The sequence below is a fragment of the Condylostylus longicornis genome, unplaced genomic scaffold (assembly GCF_029603195.1).
Source record: "Condylostylus longicornis isolate FDR11 unplaced genomic scaffold, ASM2960319v2 ptg000003l, whole genome shotgun sequence".
Classification (NCBI taxonomy): Eukaryota; Metazoa; Arthropoda; class Insecta; order Diptera; family Dolichopodidae; genus Condylostylus; species Condylostylus longicornis.
In genome coordinates this window covers 3,507,911-3,525,185 of record NW_026577972.1, presented here as the reverse complement: position 1 = coordinate 3,525,185, position 17,275 = coordinate 3,507,911, and the positions used below count along the sequence as shown (strand labels likewise).

General features: G+C 28.6%; 1 protein-coding gene across 2 annotated transcripts in view; it reads left to right on the top strand.

The window, feature by feature from the left end:
- LOC129606046 (uncharacterized) overlaps positions 1-17,275 on the top strand; it is a 100,873-nt gene that overhangs the window by 15,474 nt on the left and 68,124 nt on the right. The window contains exon 1 of one of the 2 annotated variants that reach the window (XM_055516119.1): positions 13,282-13,488. The exons of the other annotated variant lie outside the window; for it this stretch is intronic. The gene's annotated coding sequence lies outside the window, so the exon portion shown is untranslated. Of the gene's footprint in view, positions 1-13,281; positions 13,489-17,275 lie in introns of those variants that run through there. 2 annotated transcript variants of the gene reach the window in all.

Sequence of the window (17,275 nt, the reverse complement as noted above, 5' to 3'; positions counted from 1 at the left end):
AATTATATTTTTTAATGTCACGAAATTTACCGTTAGCTTTTTGCATGTATAGAAATTTGAAAAAGCTTGTGGTTTCGGAAATATAAAGTGCCAAAAATTCAAATTTTACAAATTCAAAAGACGATAACTTGAGAGGGGGTTGAGATGGAAAAAATTTTCTTCTATCGAAATTAACTATTTATTAGTGTCTAAAAGCTGCTAGAATTTCAGGCTCCCACAACCTAGGGTCTAGAGATAAAACGATATCAAAAATTTGGAAAAAACGGATTTAATATGCCACGATAGGAGAAGCAAGTCACTGCTTTATGCGTTTTCAAAATTTGAAAAATGCTTCTAGTGCATGTAAGTATAGATGTGCATGTTAAATTTCAGCTTTCTATCTTCAAGAGTGTAGAAGTTTTGTAAACATGTCCACGGACCGTCCGTTCAAAGTGAAACTAATAAGAACTTTTTTTCAAAAATTTTTTGGAAAAGTGCTAAAAAAGGAGTAAATTAAATACCACGAAAAAATATTAAGTTTTCATTTATAAGAAATCAAAATAAAATTCAAATTTTTATATCAAAGATGGCTTTGATTTGACCTTTGTTTGGCCTTGACACTTTCGTTGGTTTAAAAGTAAGTATTCCCTCTTACAAGTATTAAAATTTTTATCTTTAAAGGTCCGTAAAGCTCTTCAAAGTAAGGATGTGCAATCCAATTACTTTGTATTCATGAATTCTCGTTACTTCACTGATGAATACTCGTTACTAGGTACTTCTAAAATTTTTTTTATTGACATATTCAGAATATTCCGAGTCGAGATGGAAAAATCTGTGACGTTTTAATAACAGTAATTGACTGTGATTGATCAGTTCAAACCATAGTAAAGAAGAACACTGTTTCCAATGACTCGTCTTTCGTATTACTTTTATTATGATAATGAACCATACAATGATCGATCAGAGAAATGTGACCAATATTCTTTGTTAAGGCATTCATTTAAGACTCGTTGATGAAGTTTTGTATCTTGGGAACTAGAAGTCGGGCAACATGATTTAAAAAGCCTATTACTGCATTTTGATAAAGAATATCAATTTTCGAAAAAAAAATTGAAAAGTAAACCCGCTCGACTTTGCCCAAAGAATAGGGCCCAAAAAACTATTGCGCCACTTTTTGGGACTTTTCTTTTGTTTTAAGCTTCTATTACAGGACCGAAGAGCACGTTTTTCGAATTAAATCGATAGAAGCTATGGTTCCCAAGATTTGAGAACTTCTTTAATAAGAGCATATTGAAGTTCTTTATCAAAATCCAGTAATACATTTTTTTAATAATACAAATATATATAGTTTATACGTTAATAATTCAAATTTAAACGTAAAACAAATAAAAACGTTTCAGTCGGTATAAATCGATTGAATTATACCCTGCACCTTTCGTTATTGTAATAGCAATTACTGGAACCTGTGGCACCATTCTATAGAAACTTCACGGATATGTCTAATCTATAACTGGACACACAACTGCAAAGTTTCATGAATCGTACTTTATTATTTTTCCGAATAAAAAAAATTTGCTTTTGGCAGCCACCCGAACCGGTGAAGTTATCCCATTAAAATTTTTAGAGCATGTGTAGAATATAATTGGACACATGTATACAAAATTATATATTCATACCTTTATTAGTTTTTGAAATATTTAAAATAAACTCTTTGGGTTGTATGGCACCTTCCCGAACCCGTTGTCCGAATTAGTTCAATAACAATAGGGTTCGTCCTTGGCACAAAAGAAAAAACTTGTGAAAGTTTGGTGTCGATTGCATTTTTCGTTTTTGAGTTATCGTGCGATCGGACGGAGAATAAATGCTGAATTTTGCGCTGAGCAAGAATATATATGCATATGTCCATACCGCAGATGACTTCTTTAAGTAGTAACAAACTCCATACCTAAGATAATATACACTTCACGAAGTGCAGGGTATAATCATTAATTCTCTTCACTTCTACATAAGAACAATATATTAATATGAACATCGCGTCTATAAAACAACAACCCATGAATCAACTCTAATGCGAATCTGTCATACTCTGATTATTCCATTAACTATATGTATATAACAAACATAATACTAATATTAATACTAGGTACATGGTGTAACAATATGACGAATTATGTGCGAGTGTTGAGCAACGAATATTCTCGATCTACAAGGAACCAGCCACACTTTTTCACATACCCATAAGTACAATATTTTAATGTGATATCTTGACATTACAAAAAATCAAGGCCTGGACTACGGCTGACAGAAATACGGGCTTGGACCCTAAGAGAGAGTGAATCAGGAGTCAATCAGAGAGTAAATCAAGCAGTATTGAAATAACGAGTAGTTAGCACTCGCACACCACTATTTCAAACGCAATTTGCCCAACAGTGGTAAAACAAAAGCTTTTTATGTCATCATACGTTACCACGTCACAAGCCATGAAGCCGTTATTTGGATCCACCAGATAACAAGCATAGTCTCCAAAAATTTCAAATTTGGTTATCAAATTGAAATATGATTTTTGAAAACTCAATTTCCCAAATTCTTCTAAATATAATTTTTTTTTGTCAGAGTACTAATAAAGAAAAAATCACAGTATTTAAGAGAAAATTTTGTCAATAATTTTGCTATCAGAAAAATTTTGTATGAAAAATATTTCCACGCACTCCTAAATTTGCCCTAACTTTTTCCTAAATAGATTACAACTCAGACATCACACTGGAATGTCATCATATAAATAAAAAATTTTACATAAAAATTAATGCCAGAAAAAAATTTGTGCGTAAAAACTTTGCCCTCAATTACCTTAAAAATTATTTGGAAAGTGCTTCAGGCTAATTCGAGTTGCTCGCAAATTGTTTAAAATAATTTAAATTAGACTTAAAAGGAAGATGATGGAATTCTCTTTTAGTAATTTTTAGTTTCTTTCCTTCAGCAAGTAGCAATTTCATGAAAATTGAAATGAAGGAAAAAAATTTGGCAATTTTAAATTTGTTTCTTTTTATACCCGTATGAACGTATGTTCGAAGGGTACACTAAATTTGCCTTACCGTTTGTAACGCTAAGAAATAACGGTCTTAGATATAGACACAAGTGTATGTTTTTGATCAGCATCAAATTCTGAGCTGATTTAGCTTTCTCTGTCTGTCCGTCCGTCCCAACGATAACTCAAACAATAATTGAGCTAAGTTCACCAAATTTGTACAAATGATTTATTGTAGTAAATGCCAGAACCCTATTTAAATTGGACATGATCGGGGTACAGGTTCGGATAGCTGCCATACAACTCCAAAATTTATTTGGCTATATCTCAGAAACTATAGAAGCTATGGTATTGAAATTTCACACAAGCGAATATATTAGTAGGGCCAATGTGTTTGATAAAAGTCGTTTGAATTCCTTGGCTCCTTCTGGTAACTGCCGTACAACTTCAAAAGTTATTTGGCTATATCTCAGAAACTATAAAAGCTGCTTTATTGAAATTTCACACAAACGAATATATTAGTAGGGCCAATGGGTCTCATAAATGTCGTTGCAATTTCTTGGCTCTTTCTGGTAACTGCTATACAACTTCAATAGTAGTCTGGCACATACAATATTTTGAAAAACACATAGCACTGCATAATATTTATTACAAATATATAAACACATAGCACTGCATAATATTTATTACAAAATAATTACCATATAATACAAATTTTGCATAAATTAATATGGTAATACGGCAACTTAGGTCATAGTCTGTCCCATAGTCAGTTATGGCATCTTCATTCGCCAATAGGATAACAAATTCGTACGGGTATCACAGAGTGACACAAGGTCAACTCTATTTTTTTTCTCGTTTGCTTTGTTTTTCAAATTTTGTTTTTCTTTTTTGTTTTTGGGCTACAAGTAAAATTAAATATGAATAGAAAAGATTAAGGTACTCGTATAAGTAAGTGATAGATTAGAGAAAAAATAAGTATGTTTTCTGGGTCACATAAAAAAATATGTTTGAAGCATACTCAGGCTATTCGAATACAACTAAGAGTGGACAATTGGACAAAGTAAACGTAAAATGAAAAGAAGATAGTGTTAATCAAGTCGGCGGCTTAGAAACGCAGGTGTCTTAATAAAATCTAGCCAAAAATATTTGATTGTAAAGTAAACGGTCAGAGATGATACGAGCCAATCCTCTGACATGGTAACACCACCCTGAGCATAATTATTTTCATCAGTGCTATCTACAGTGAAAAAAGATTTTACTCTTGATCTTTAAGATACAGAGAAAAATTCTATCAATCCACCTTACTGAACTTATATGAAATATTTGCTGAATATTTTTGTTATGTTATGTGTTGGATACGTTGGGTCAGACAATTCCACACAGTATATGTATTGAAAGTTCGAAAGACTAAATCTTTATTTTTATAAATAACACAAATAGCTTTAAAAATCTAATTCTGGAAACATATTTTTTTATACGAGTAATTCAAATTAAAAATTAAACTTTATATCTAGTTTTCTTTTTTAGTTTTTATTTAATTACAATATTCTTCGTGTGGTTCTATATCAATATGTACATACATATGTTTATGTATGTTTTGTTCATTTATTATTAGTATGTTTTTACCGACAGCATTGTGTATACAATAAGAGAGGTGATGTTATGGCAACAAATTTTGCATATCGAGTTTTCTGTGGAAACGCACTTCTTCATGGTAGAAAAGTATGAATAAACTATTTCTAACAACCTGTCGATCTGTGGGTCTATCGGTCTGTCGGTCCGTTGGTCTGTGGGTCTTTCGGTCTGTGTGTCCGCGTGTATCTCAAGATCGGTTGAACCAATTTTGATGACATTTTGTATGTAAGTTTATTTCGAGTATGGCACGGATTGATCAACTTTACTTTTGTTACTTACAACTTACATTTTTGACCATTTTGAAGAAAATATTCAACAGATTTACTTGAAATTTCATACGTAAGCTTCATTCGACCTTACGCGCTACCTTCTAAATTTTGGAAATAATCAGGTGTCAGCAGCAGAACGTTTACTACGGGCCAAATATACAATTTTGTGTACATAAAGAGAAATAATCAACTGATTTCATTGAAATTTAAAATTTATATTCGAGATGTTAAGATGATGAATCTATAATTTTTATGTAAAGATTAGTATTCGGAAACTGCTCTGGGGGCCGATTTTACAGTTTTTTTCATATCTACGGATTGAATTGATAGAATTTCTTGATAGAATTTAATATTTGAGCTCTGGTTATTACCAGAAGTTACTGACAAACTTTTCGTATAATTCGGACCTTTCGTATAATTCGAATCTGGACAATATATATTGCTGACCACCCTCAGGGTTTTGTTTTAGAACGCTTAGGATAATTTATTTTATTTTAAGCTTATTAAGAGCTTTGATTTATTGATTGGAAAAACAAAAAATTATGATTTTATCAATTACCCAAGTATTCAAAAATTATGATTTAATAAATCGTATATAAAAATTATTTTATAACTATGATAAAAATCAATAAAATTATTAAATTATAAGCTGCGAAGTTAATGTAAAAATAAATTTATCAACACGAAATATTTTTAACATAGTTATACGAAAATATTTTTATTTATATGTATATAATATAGATTTTAACGACGGAATATTGGAAAATTGGTGGCCTACTATGTAAAAATATGAAAGTCGCAAATTTGCGTAAGTTGATTTGCGATTCGGAAGTGGTTTGGTACCATATAATAAAATAGCATAGTAAAAAATTTAAACTGGTAGCACTTTCTAAAATTTTTTGTTTTAAAAAATTCTAACAGTCTTTTCAAAGTAAACATTTGAATTATATTAAAATAGTCATACATTTAAATGTATGTATAACATTAGGGAGGCGATTATTGTAAATTTTTTAAACAAATATGGATAGCAGAAGATTTTTATGCAGGTTAAGATTTGAATTTTGTTCTTGCTCAGCAAATCATTTTACTTATTGTAACCGAAGTTTGTAAGCCTATAGATAAAAAGTTCAGTTCCACAAAAATAAAACTAGAGGAAAGCAAATTCGAGAAAAGAAAAACGAAACAAAATTTGCATAGTGCTATTTTACTATTTTCTTAAACCGGAATGGTTTTGTATTTTATTTTAACCTATAATTATAATTATTATTTACCAAATTTAGTTAATTGCAGAAAATTTGAAATGCAAAATTTTTTTAATTTAATTAAGGAAAATAATAATAAACTTACATTGTTTAGTTTTATTTCTTCAAAAACTTAGACTTTTGCAATAAGATTTAATAAGGTTGGGTCAAAGCAATGGTTTGTATTGTAGCAGTTTTCCCTTCAACAAGTGAAAATTCTGCTTTTAAATACAGTCTATGTATACCTATCACACTATTAAAATTATTTTTATTCATATACGAAACTATTTCTAGGATTGCATATATTTAGGATGAACGATTTATGCAATCTTTGAAATAAAGCAAAAATTAATATAAAGTGGAGTTAACATAATGCTCGATTTTAAGGGTTAATTGTGTGAGTTAATAAAAATAATTAAATTTTTTAATGTCATGGAATTTATCGTTAGCTTTTTGTGTTTATAGAAATTTGAAAAAGTTTGCGGTTTCGGAAATATAAGGTGTCAAAAATTCAAATTTTACAAGTTTCAAGAGGCGATAACTTGAGAGCGGGTGGAGATGGAAAAAAATTTTCTTCTATCGAAATGAACTATTTGTTAATATCTAAAAACTCCTTAAATTTCAAGCTTCTACAGGCTGGGGTCTAGAGGAAAAACGAAATCAAATTTGGAAAAAAAGGACTTTAGATAACGGTTAATTTAAACGGCCATTTTGAAGCAAGCCACTGCCTTTCTGCGTTTGAAAAATTTCAAAAATGTTTACGGTTTCCTTGCAACAAATAGTTATAAAAGGCATTTTTTAGGGTTTTGGGAGGTATAACTTCTAGAGGGCGGGAGATATGTAAAAATTTTGTTCTACTAGAGACTTATCTAGTAAAGATTTATGTACGTATAAAATTTAAGCTTTCTATCTTCAAGGGGGTAGAAGTTTTGTATACAGACACAAAGACAGACGGATGGACAGAAAGACGCTAATAAGCTCTTTTTTTCAAAACTTTTTTGGAAAAGTGCTAAAAACAAAATGGCAAGTGAATTAAAAGTATGTGAAAGTAGCATTCTGTAGTACCACTTTCGCGTACGCAAATTCGCGATATTCGATTTACATAGTGTCATACTTTAAAATGCGAGAATCATTTAGCGAAAGTAGCATTCCGTAATACATAGTAGGCCACCGGTTTTTTTATTAGACTTGTTATTATTAGTCAAGATTGACTGTTGAGTTTTTTATAAGAAAGGAAATGCTTTCTGTGAATATGTATTTTTTCAAAGTAGAGTCCCAATTTACCTTGAATCTAAAAAAAAAACATCAACGATAATAGGTTATTCCACTTTATCAAAAATAGAATACATTATAGGTTGAAGTAAAGTGCAAAATTAAATAGTCTCTAAATTTTTTAGAAAAAAAAATTATGTTTGCATAGTCCTATAGCAACGCCAGTTATTAATCCGTTGTTGGTCAGTTATTAATCAGTTATTAATGTATGTGCACATATACATACTTATGTAAATTCACTAAAAGACCTTGAAAAATATACATACATACACACATATGTACCTATCTATCAACATGTATATAAAATTTGCTTTACATCCACAGATGTACATAAGTATGAGTGTGTGTACCTAATTTGTTCCTACTTGAAAAAATACTTTCGTTTACTTCCTAACATCAGAGTTATAAAGTGAGCTTCTCAAGTTGGTTATTTTTTGATATTCTTGATCTTTTCGAATATTTATGATGTTAAAAAGGTCCTCCAGTTTCCATAAGAATGCGTTTAAATTGGCCATATTCGAACTGTAAATTTCTAGTAGGGTCTAAATATAAATCACGTTTCTGTTTTCCGTGATTTATATACCTATGTTACATGTTCTTATGTATGTTGCATGATATATAAAAGAGGTAATGATGAAATACTCTCTTCACATTTTCCGTCAAAAACTAAAAAAAGAAAAATAACAAACGGAAATCGGAATTACCATTTATCAGTTCATTCATTTCATTTCTTATAGGGTAAACTTGTACATTTTTTTAATGGTACGCATGTACGGACCGTCAGAAAAATATTTGAATCAAAAAAACAAATACATAATAACAAATGAAAACAAAACAGATGATATATATTTACAAAGAAAAAACAAAAAAAAAAATAAATAAAAAACCAAAATATCACGTTCTATGCGAATGTTTAACCAGGGCTGTCGTTTGGCTCCGATCAAGTTTCGTTTGGAAAATTTATGTTCCCGACTTCTTTTGCATTTTGGTTCCGATTTAGTTTTTTCCTCACTCAAAACTCAGAAAAAGTATTGATAATTATTCTTAGAAAATTTTATCAGTTGAAAAATGTAAATTCTAAATAAAAGCAACTTTTTGTGTAATAAAAATTTGTTGTCAAAACTGTGGCTAACGAAATTGTGAAAATATATTTTTTCATACCGCGAATTTCATAATTTTAAAAGCCGCGAGTTTTTTTTTAGTAGTTAAGTTAATCAATAAATCAGTCATAGTATCAAATAACCAAACTTGTTAAAACAAGTCGACGTCAACCGATGTCATCTCTTTTATGAAATTTAATTTTTTTCCTTGAGGTACGTTTTTTTAATACCATTTTAATATACAAAAAAGTGAATAAGGCTATATTACCAGAGAAAAAAGTCATAAAAATTTTTTAATAGACTTTTTTAATATTAGATTTTAGTATAATTTATTTAACTCAATAAATTAAGGTATTTTTTCGTAACAAGTAACTTATGTAATATAATAACAAATTTTTAATTAAATAACAGTATATTCAAAACAGTTGTCAAAGAAAAGCTGCATTTAAAATTTTTTTTATTCAGAAAAAAATGTTCTGATTCTCATAAAGTTAAAATGCTGTTTTTGTTGGTAAACTATCTTAAACATAATTTCACTTAAATAAAAATAAAAATTTTAAAAATTTTATATCATATTAGAACTACTCGCATTTGTTACGAAAAATTACATTAAAATATTAAAACAAACCGCATTTTATTACGTCCTTTTTCTGATCACTATAACTAAAGCCTCAACTTCATAAAATGTAGAAATGGATGTCCGCATAAAGTATATGAAGTTTCATGTAAAAAATATTATTTTAAATTTAAATTTTTATTGCGATATTTTTTTTCATATGAATTTATTTATTTATAATTTTTGTATAAAATAAAGCAAAAGTTTTGTTTTTCAATTTTTTTTTTGTATTTTTATGTTAATAAATTTTTCTTATATGTAATATAGAAATTGGCTCCACTTTTTTGAAAATGGCTCCCGTTTTTGAATACTTGGGCTCCCCATTTAAAAAATCAAACGACAACCCTATGTTCAATAAAATAATAAAATGTAATTCAGTACCCAAACTGAGTACAAAAAATAATAACAATGCCGCAAGTCATAAATAATAGCAAAAAAATCCAAGTACAACAGAAAAAAGAGAACCCAAAATAAAGTAAACAGTGCCTAATATAGGATATTTCGCATAGGGATTTGTGCTTGTATACACAAATGCTTGTATTATACATTTATATTCTAAAATATGTTACGATGTGTGCTTTATAAACAATTTTACATTACATTATTATATTACATACATTATAACGTAATTTGAAACAAAAACAATACATAAACTTGATATCTAGAAAAATTTCCAAAGTGAACTACTTATACATACGTATTTAGTAAGAAAACAAAATTGAAATCATTATTATAATATAATAAATAAGTATGTGTTGTAGTATAAAAATTGATACCAGATTAAATTATCAGAAATATATTTAAATCTGGTGTGAATTTTTGTACTACAAAATTTTGGCTTTACAACATAATTTTCCGTTTTTTACTAACAAAAAAGTGAACCTAAATAAATTAAATTTTAAATATTCACACTGCAAATTATTAAGTATTTCCTACAATTTGCAATTTATATTTATTACATAATTAGTAATAAATAACTAGAAAGTTAATTGTTTTCCGGCTGAAAATGACTGAATATTAAATACCACCTAAAAAATAAATTCAGTTTTCATAATTAATATGCATGATAAATTGTTTAATATTTTCATTAATTTTACTTTAAAAGCTTAATTCAATACATCTCACAATACAAAAAACAAATCCTAACTGAATAAATAAATGAATATTCGCTCAGAAAATCACGGCATCATACGTATATCATACGTTATAATAACGTAAATAACGCAATGAGTATAGGTAAAAGTAGAGGACCACCCTAGCAAAAAATTATGAGTTTAAAATTTAAACAACTATTTTACATACATTCATAATTTCCTTATATATGTAAGTATGTGCATTTAAAACTTTTACCTTATATTCATTGAATAATGAATTAAAACAATTTTGAATTAAAAATAATTCAAGAAACTAAATTTTTTTTCCCAAAAACCCCTTAAAATTTCGTTTTTATGGCAACACTATTCTAACCCAGCATAAAAGTTTGTTTACATAAAAATATACTTGTGTGTGTAAATCTGACATCATATACATGGGTATGTGCTGTAAATAATTAACACAATAAAACGCATTTAGTAAAAAAATTGGACTTGCGATTGAATGTGAAATCATATTAACATACATACATACATATGTAGGAACATAAACAAAATAGATCAACGCAAAAGAAAGTTTATAAAAGAACACATTTTTCTTCTTAATTTAAAGTTGATAATAAAAAAGTATAAATAAAGGGTCAGTTTAAAAAAATAAATATATTTCAATAAAGGTCAATTCAAAAACGAAAACGCTTTTCTCAGAAAGTATAGGTAAAGAATTTGAAACATGCATTAGCTAAAATTATTAATTAAATTAAAGTTATTCACACTTACTTTTATTATTCACACTAAGGGCACAACTTGTTGCGGCATGACAACAAGAAAAATAACGTTGCCTGATAAAACTATTATATGGGCGGTCACGGAAAGGTTTTTTCAACACAAGGAGTTTGCTTCACATAAATTAAATTTAAAAATTATTATTTTTCCAAATATTTAAAATTAGCTTTTAGAGTTCATGGCAAGTACCCGAACCTGTGAAACAATTCCACTAAAACTTCAGAAATATATCTGATCTATAATTGGACACATGACTGCCAAGTTTCATGAATCTGACTTTATTATTTTGCCGAATATAAAAAATTTGCTTTTGGAGTTGTATAGCAGCCACCCGAACCGGTGCAGCTATCCAATTAAAATTTTTAAAGTATATGTAGAATATAATTGAACACATGTATACAAAATTTTATATTGATCCCTTTATTAGTTTTTGAAATATTTAAAATAAACTCTTTGAGTTTTATGGCAGTACCCGAACCCGTTTTCGGAATTAGTCCAATTTCAATAGAGTTCGTCCTTTGACAAGTTGTTTCTTTTGTGCCACTTGCATTATTCATTTTTAAGTTATCGTGCGATCGGGTGGACGGACGGACAGACATGTCAAAATCGACGCAGAATTTGACGCTGAGCAAGAATATATATATATATGTCCATGCCGGAGACGACTCCTTCAACTAGTTACAAACTCCATACCAAAGTTAATATACCCTTTACGAAGTGCAGGGTATAAAAAAGACTAATTATTTAGAATTTCACATTTTCAAGCAGAGGTTATCATTTATATTATTTTGAACGTATTTGTGAAAAACAAACATCTGGTGCTTTTTAATCTATTTCTTATTTATCACTTGATTAAATCAACAGAAGTATAACAGTTTATAATTTATTTAGTAAAATTTTATAATTTAGTTTTCAAAAGCGCGTGTAATAAATTTATCAAATCATTTTTAAATCACTTTTAACTTTTATTTTCTATAACTTAATAAATAAAATTTTTCATGTCTAAGTTTTTTTAAAAAAGTGAACATTTAATTTGAACTCTTGTAATTTATTGTTTGATACAAAACTAATGTAGTCTATAAAGTTTCTGTTTCAATAAATAAAAGGATTTTGTCGTACAAAATATCTTTTTTAAATTTTTACTATTTCTTTTTTTTCCATTATAATTGGACAAGTTTCTGGGCATACCACAGCTTGTTTTCTTTATATTGAAAACAAAACCTTACATTGTAGAGCAAAAGCATATTTTTTTTTACTATTTAAACAAATTAATTTTGACTTTTCCCAATTGAGTTGTCGTATCGTAAGTATATTAAATTACATCTTTCTGAAATATCGTTGTCAATTTCTAAGTTATAACAAGAACAGCCTTATAGCTTCATATAATTTTTTGTGTATATCTTTAAGCGGTTCTTATTTTGCTTTGTTTCTGTTAATATTAATTTGGGAAATCAGGTTCACCAAGTTTTTCAAATGCTCTTCTCCCAATAATTATACTAATTTGTAATTTTTTCATTTTACTGTATTATTTTTATTGTATTAATCATTTTACAATTAAAAGTCACGCACGTAAGAACTCTGGCAAGAACCCTCATCTGACAAAAATCTTCCCAAAAGGCCGGAAATCTGGAAATTCCATACAAATCTGGCAATCTACTTAAAATCACTACATACTTACATATACCTTTTACATAAAATGATATAGGCGTATATGTGAATTTGGTATTTACGCATTATTATTATTTATATCCCACATTTGTAAGTACATACAAACATATGTAAGTATATATTAGGCCGTATATAACATAATTTATACCTGTACAACTTTTATATGTATCTTATATGTATGTGCCTACATATATTTTACATAGCTAGGTTGGTAAATAATAGTAATAATAAATAGGTATAAAGAAAGAGACACAAAGAAAAAACCAAAAAACATTTTGTTTTCTGTAAAACTGCAAAAATTGAAAAAAAGTATATTAAATATTTGTTCTCATTTTACTTTGGTTTGCTCATCGTTCAGTTCAGTTATTAATTGACAAACCTATACATAAGTCGTTCAAGGCGTTCTTTTTATTTTTTAAAGTATTTCATTTTATTTATTTGAATTGTTAAAAATTATTCAAGAAAAAGAGAAAAAAAAGTTTTTAATAACAAGAATAAGTAACTTTTTAATAAATTAAAAAAAAAGACACTTAATAAATTAAAAAAAGAACAATAAAATAACTTTAAAAATATCCCGAATGAATTGCGGATTTTTTTTTGTTCTTGTTTAATAAAAAGGTTCTGTAATGTTTTGCTTTTTTGATAACAAAGGTTATACCAATAAAAGATTAAATTTTTCATTAATAAAAATCGTATAAAAATATTTTATCCATAATAAGTTTTTTTTTTCTTGAAACAAATTACATACAAGTACTTATTGTGAACAGTTAAAATAAAATTGTGAACAAAGCAAGAGGAAGAGCATTGTAATTTTTAATTTAATTAAAAAATATTTTTAAGTTATTAACGGTGCTATTTGCTATGTATAGAACTATGATTTTTTATAAAATTTATATTTTTTACTTGTAATATATTATAATTACTTCTAAATGTTGCAAATGCTATTTAGAATTATGATACATAGTTTGTATATCTTATAGTTGTTAGCGATATTCCTAATTTTAATATTACAGATACGGTATTAACAAAGTTTTTTAATTTATAATAATAATATAATTAATTAATAATAATAATAATAACTAATGTATGATAATAATAACTAATAATAACTAGGCGTACATATGAATTTTGCATTTACGCGTTATTATTATTTATATACCACATAAGTTCACACAAACATATGTAAATATATATCAGGCCGAACATAACATAATTTATACCTGTACAACTTTTATATATATCTTATATGTATGTGCCTACATATGTTTTAAATAGCAAGGCTGGTAAATAATAGTGATAATAAATAGGTATAAAGAAAGAGACACACAAAAAAAAAAAGAAAACAACAAAAAAATTTGGTTTTCTGTAAAACTGCAATAATTGAAAAAAAAGTATACTAAATATGTGTTCTCATTTTACTTTGGTTTGCTCATCGTTCAGTTCAGTTATTAATTGACAAAGCTATATGTACATAAGTCGCGCAAGGCATTCTATTTATTTTTTAAATTATTGCATTTTATTTATTTGAATTGTTAAAAATTATTCAAGAAAAAGAGAAAAAAAATTTTTAATAACAAGAAAAGACAATTAATTAAAAAACGAACAATTAAACAACTTTAAAAATATCCCGAAAGAATTGCGGATTTTTTTTTGTTCTTGTTCAATGAAAAGGTTCTTTAATGTTTTGCTTTTTTGATAACAAAGGTTATACCAATAAAAGATTCAATTTTCTAATTAATAAAAATCGTATAAAAATATTTTATCCATAATAAGTTTTTTATACCCTGCACTTCGTGAAGGGTATATTAACTTTGGTATGGAGTTTGTAACTACTTGAAGGAGTCATCTGCGGTATGGACATATATATATATTCTTGCTCAGCGTAAAATTCTGCGTCGATTTAGACATGTCCGTCCGTCCGTCCGTCCGTCCGTCCGTCCGTCCGTCCGTCCGTCCGTCCGTCCGTCCGTCCGTCCGTCCGTCCGTCCGTCCGTCCGATCGCACGATAACTCAAAAACGAATAATGCAATCGACACCAAACTTTCACAAGTTTTTTCTTTTGTGCCAAGGACGAGCCCTATTGTTATTGGACTAATTCGCACAACGGGTTCGGGTAGCTGCCATACAACTCAAAGAGTTTATTTCAAATATTTCAAAAACTAATAAAGCTATAAATATAAAATTTTGTACACATGTGTCCAATTATATTCTACACATGCTCTTGAAATTATAATGGGATAGCTGCACCGGTTCGGGTGGCTGCCATACAACTCCAACAGCAATTTTTTTATATTCGGCAAAATAATAAAGTCAGATTAATGAAACTTGGCAGTCATATGTCCAATTATAGGTCAAATATACTTCTGAAGTTTTAGAGGAATTGCTTTACAGGTTCGGGTACCTGCCATACAACTCCAGAAGCTAATTTTAAATATTTGGGAAAATAATAAAGTCAGATTCATGAAACTTGGCAGTTGGATGTCCGATTATAGATCAGATATATTTGTGAAGTTTTAGAGGAATTGCTTGACAGGTTCGGGTATCTGCCATACAACTCCAGAAGCTAATTTTAAATATTTGGAAAAATAATAAAGTCAGATTCATGAAACTTGGCAGTTTTGTGTCGAGTTATAGATCAGATATATTTCTGAAGTTTTAGTGGAATTGCTTGACAGGTTCGAGTAGCTTCCATACAAGTCTAAAAGCTTATTCTAAATTTTTGGAAAAATAATAAAGTCAGATTCATGAAACTTGGCAATTGTGTGTCCGATTATAGATCAGATATATTTGTGAAGTTTTGATGGAATTGTTTGACAGGTTCAGGTACTTGCCATACAACTCCAGAAGCTAATTTTAAATATTTGGGAAAATAATAAAGTCAGATTCATGAAACTTGGCAGTCGGATGTCCAATTATAGGTCAGACATATCCGTGAAGTTTCTATAGAATGACTTCACAGGTTCGAGTAATTGCTACACAATAACGCAAGGTGCAGGGTATAATTCAATCGGTTTATACCGACTGAAACGTTTTTACTTGTTTTCTTAAAACAAATTACATACAAGTACTTATTGTGAATATTTAAAATAAAATTGTGAAAACAAGAGGAAGAGCATTGTAATTTTTAATTTAATTAAAAAATGCCTTTAAATTATTAACGGTACTATTTGCTATGTATAGAACTATGATTTTTTATAAAATTTCTATTTATACCCGTACGAACGTATGTTCGAAGGGTATACTAAATTTGCCTTACCGTTTGTAACGCTAAGAAATAACGGTGTTAGATATAGACTCAAGTGTATGTTTTTGATCAGCGTCAAATTCTGAGTTGATTTAGCTTTGTCTGTCCGTCCGTCCGTCCGTCCGTCCGTCCGAACGATAACTCAAAAACTAATTTAGCTAAGTTCACCAAATTTTCACAAATGATTTATTGTAGTAAGTGCCAGAACCCTATTTAAATTGGACATTATCGGGGTACCGGTTCGGGTAGCCGCCATACAACTTCAAAATTTATTTGGCTATATCTCAGAAACTATAAAAGTTATGGTATTGAAATTTCACACAAACGAATATATTAGTAGGGCCAATGTGTCACACAAAAGTCGTTGAAATTACTTGGCTCCTTCTGGTACCTGCCATACAACTTCAAAAGTTATTTGGCTATATCTCAGAAACTATAAAAGCTGTGATATTGAAATGTCACACAAACGAATATATTAGTAGGGCCAATGTGTCACATAAAAGTCGTTGAAATTACTTGGCTCCTTCTGGTACCTGCCATACAACTTCAAAAGTTATTTGGCTATATCTCAGAAACTATAAAAGCTGTGATATTGAGATTTCACACAAGTGAATATATTAGTAGGGCCGATGTGCTTGATAAAATTCGCTAAAATTTCTTGGCTCTTTCTGGTAGGTGCCATACAACATCAATAGTAGTTTGGCACAACCAGTATTTTGAATAACACATATAGTACTGAAATTTTGCATGAATTAATATGGTAATACGGCAACTTAAAGTCATAGTCTGCCCCATAGTTAGTTATGGCACATTAGTTATTCGCGCATAGGATAACAAATTCGTACGGGTATCACAGAGTTGACAAGGTCAACTCTATTTTTTTTCTCGTTTTTACTTATAATATATTATAATTACTTATAAATGTTGCAAATGTTATTTAGAATTATGATACATAGTTTGTACATCTTATAGTTTACCTTGTTAACGATATTCCTTATTTTAATATTACAGATACGGTATTAATAAAGTTCCAGTATAATTTTTAAGTAGAGAAATATACTTGAGACTCTAAAATTTTATTGGCTCTAATTAATTTCATATTCCACCTAAAGTTTTACTTGCAGCGCTACCAAATGTTTTTTTTATATTATTTTTATTTAATTTATTATGAATCATAAAATCATAAAATATCATTCCTGCGCCCTTTGGGCATTATAGGAACTTACACTTCTGACATTAATAAAAGTTAAACTTAAAATCATTTTTCATAAAATATTCAATTAACACTTGTATTTATAAATTACTACTGCAATTTTATTTATATATATATATTCATTTACAATTTAAGT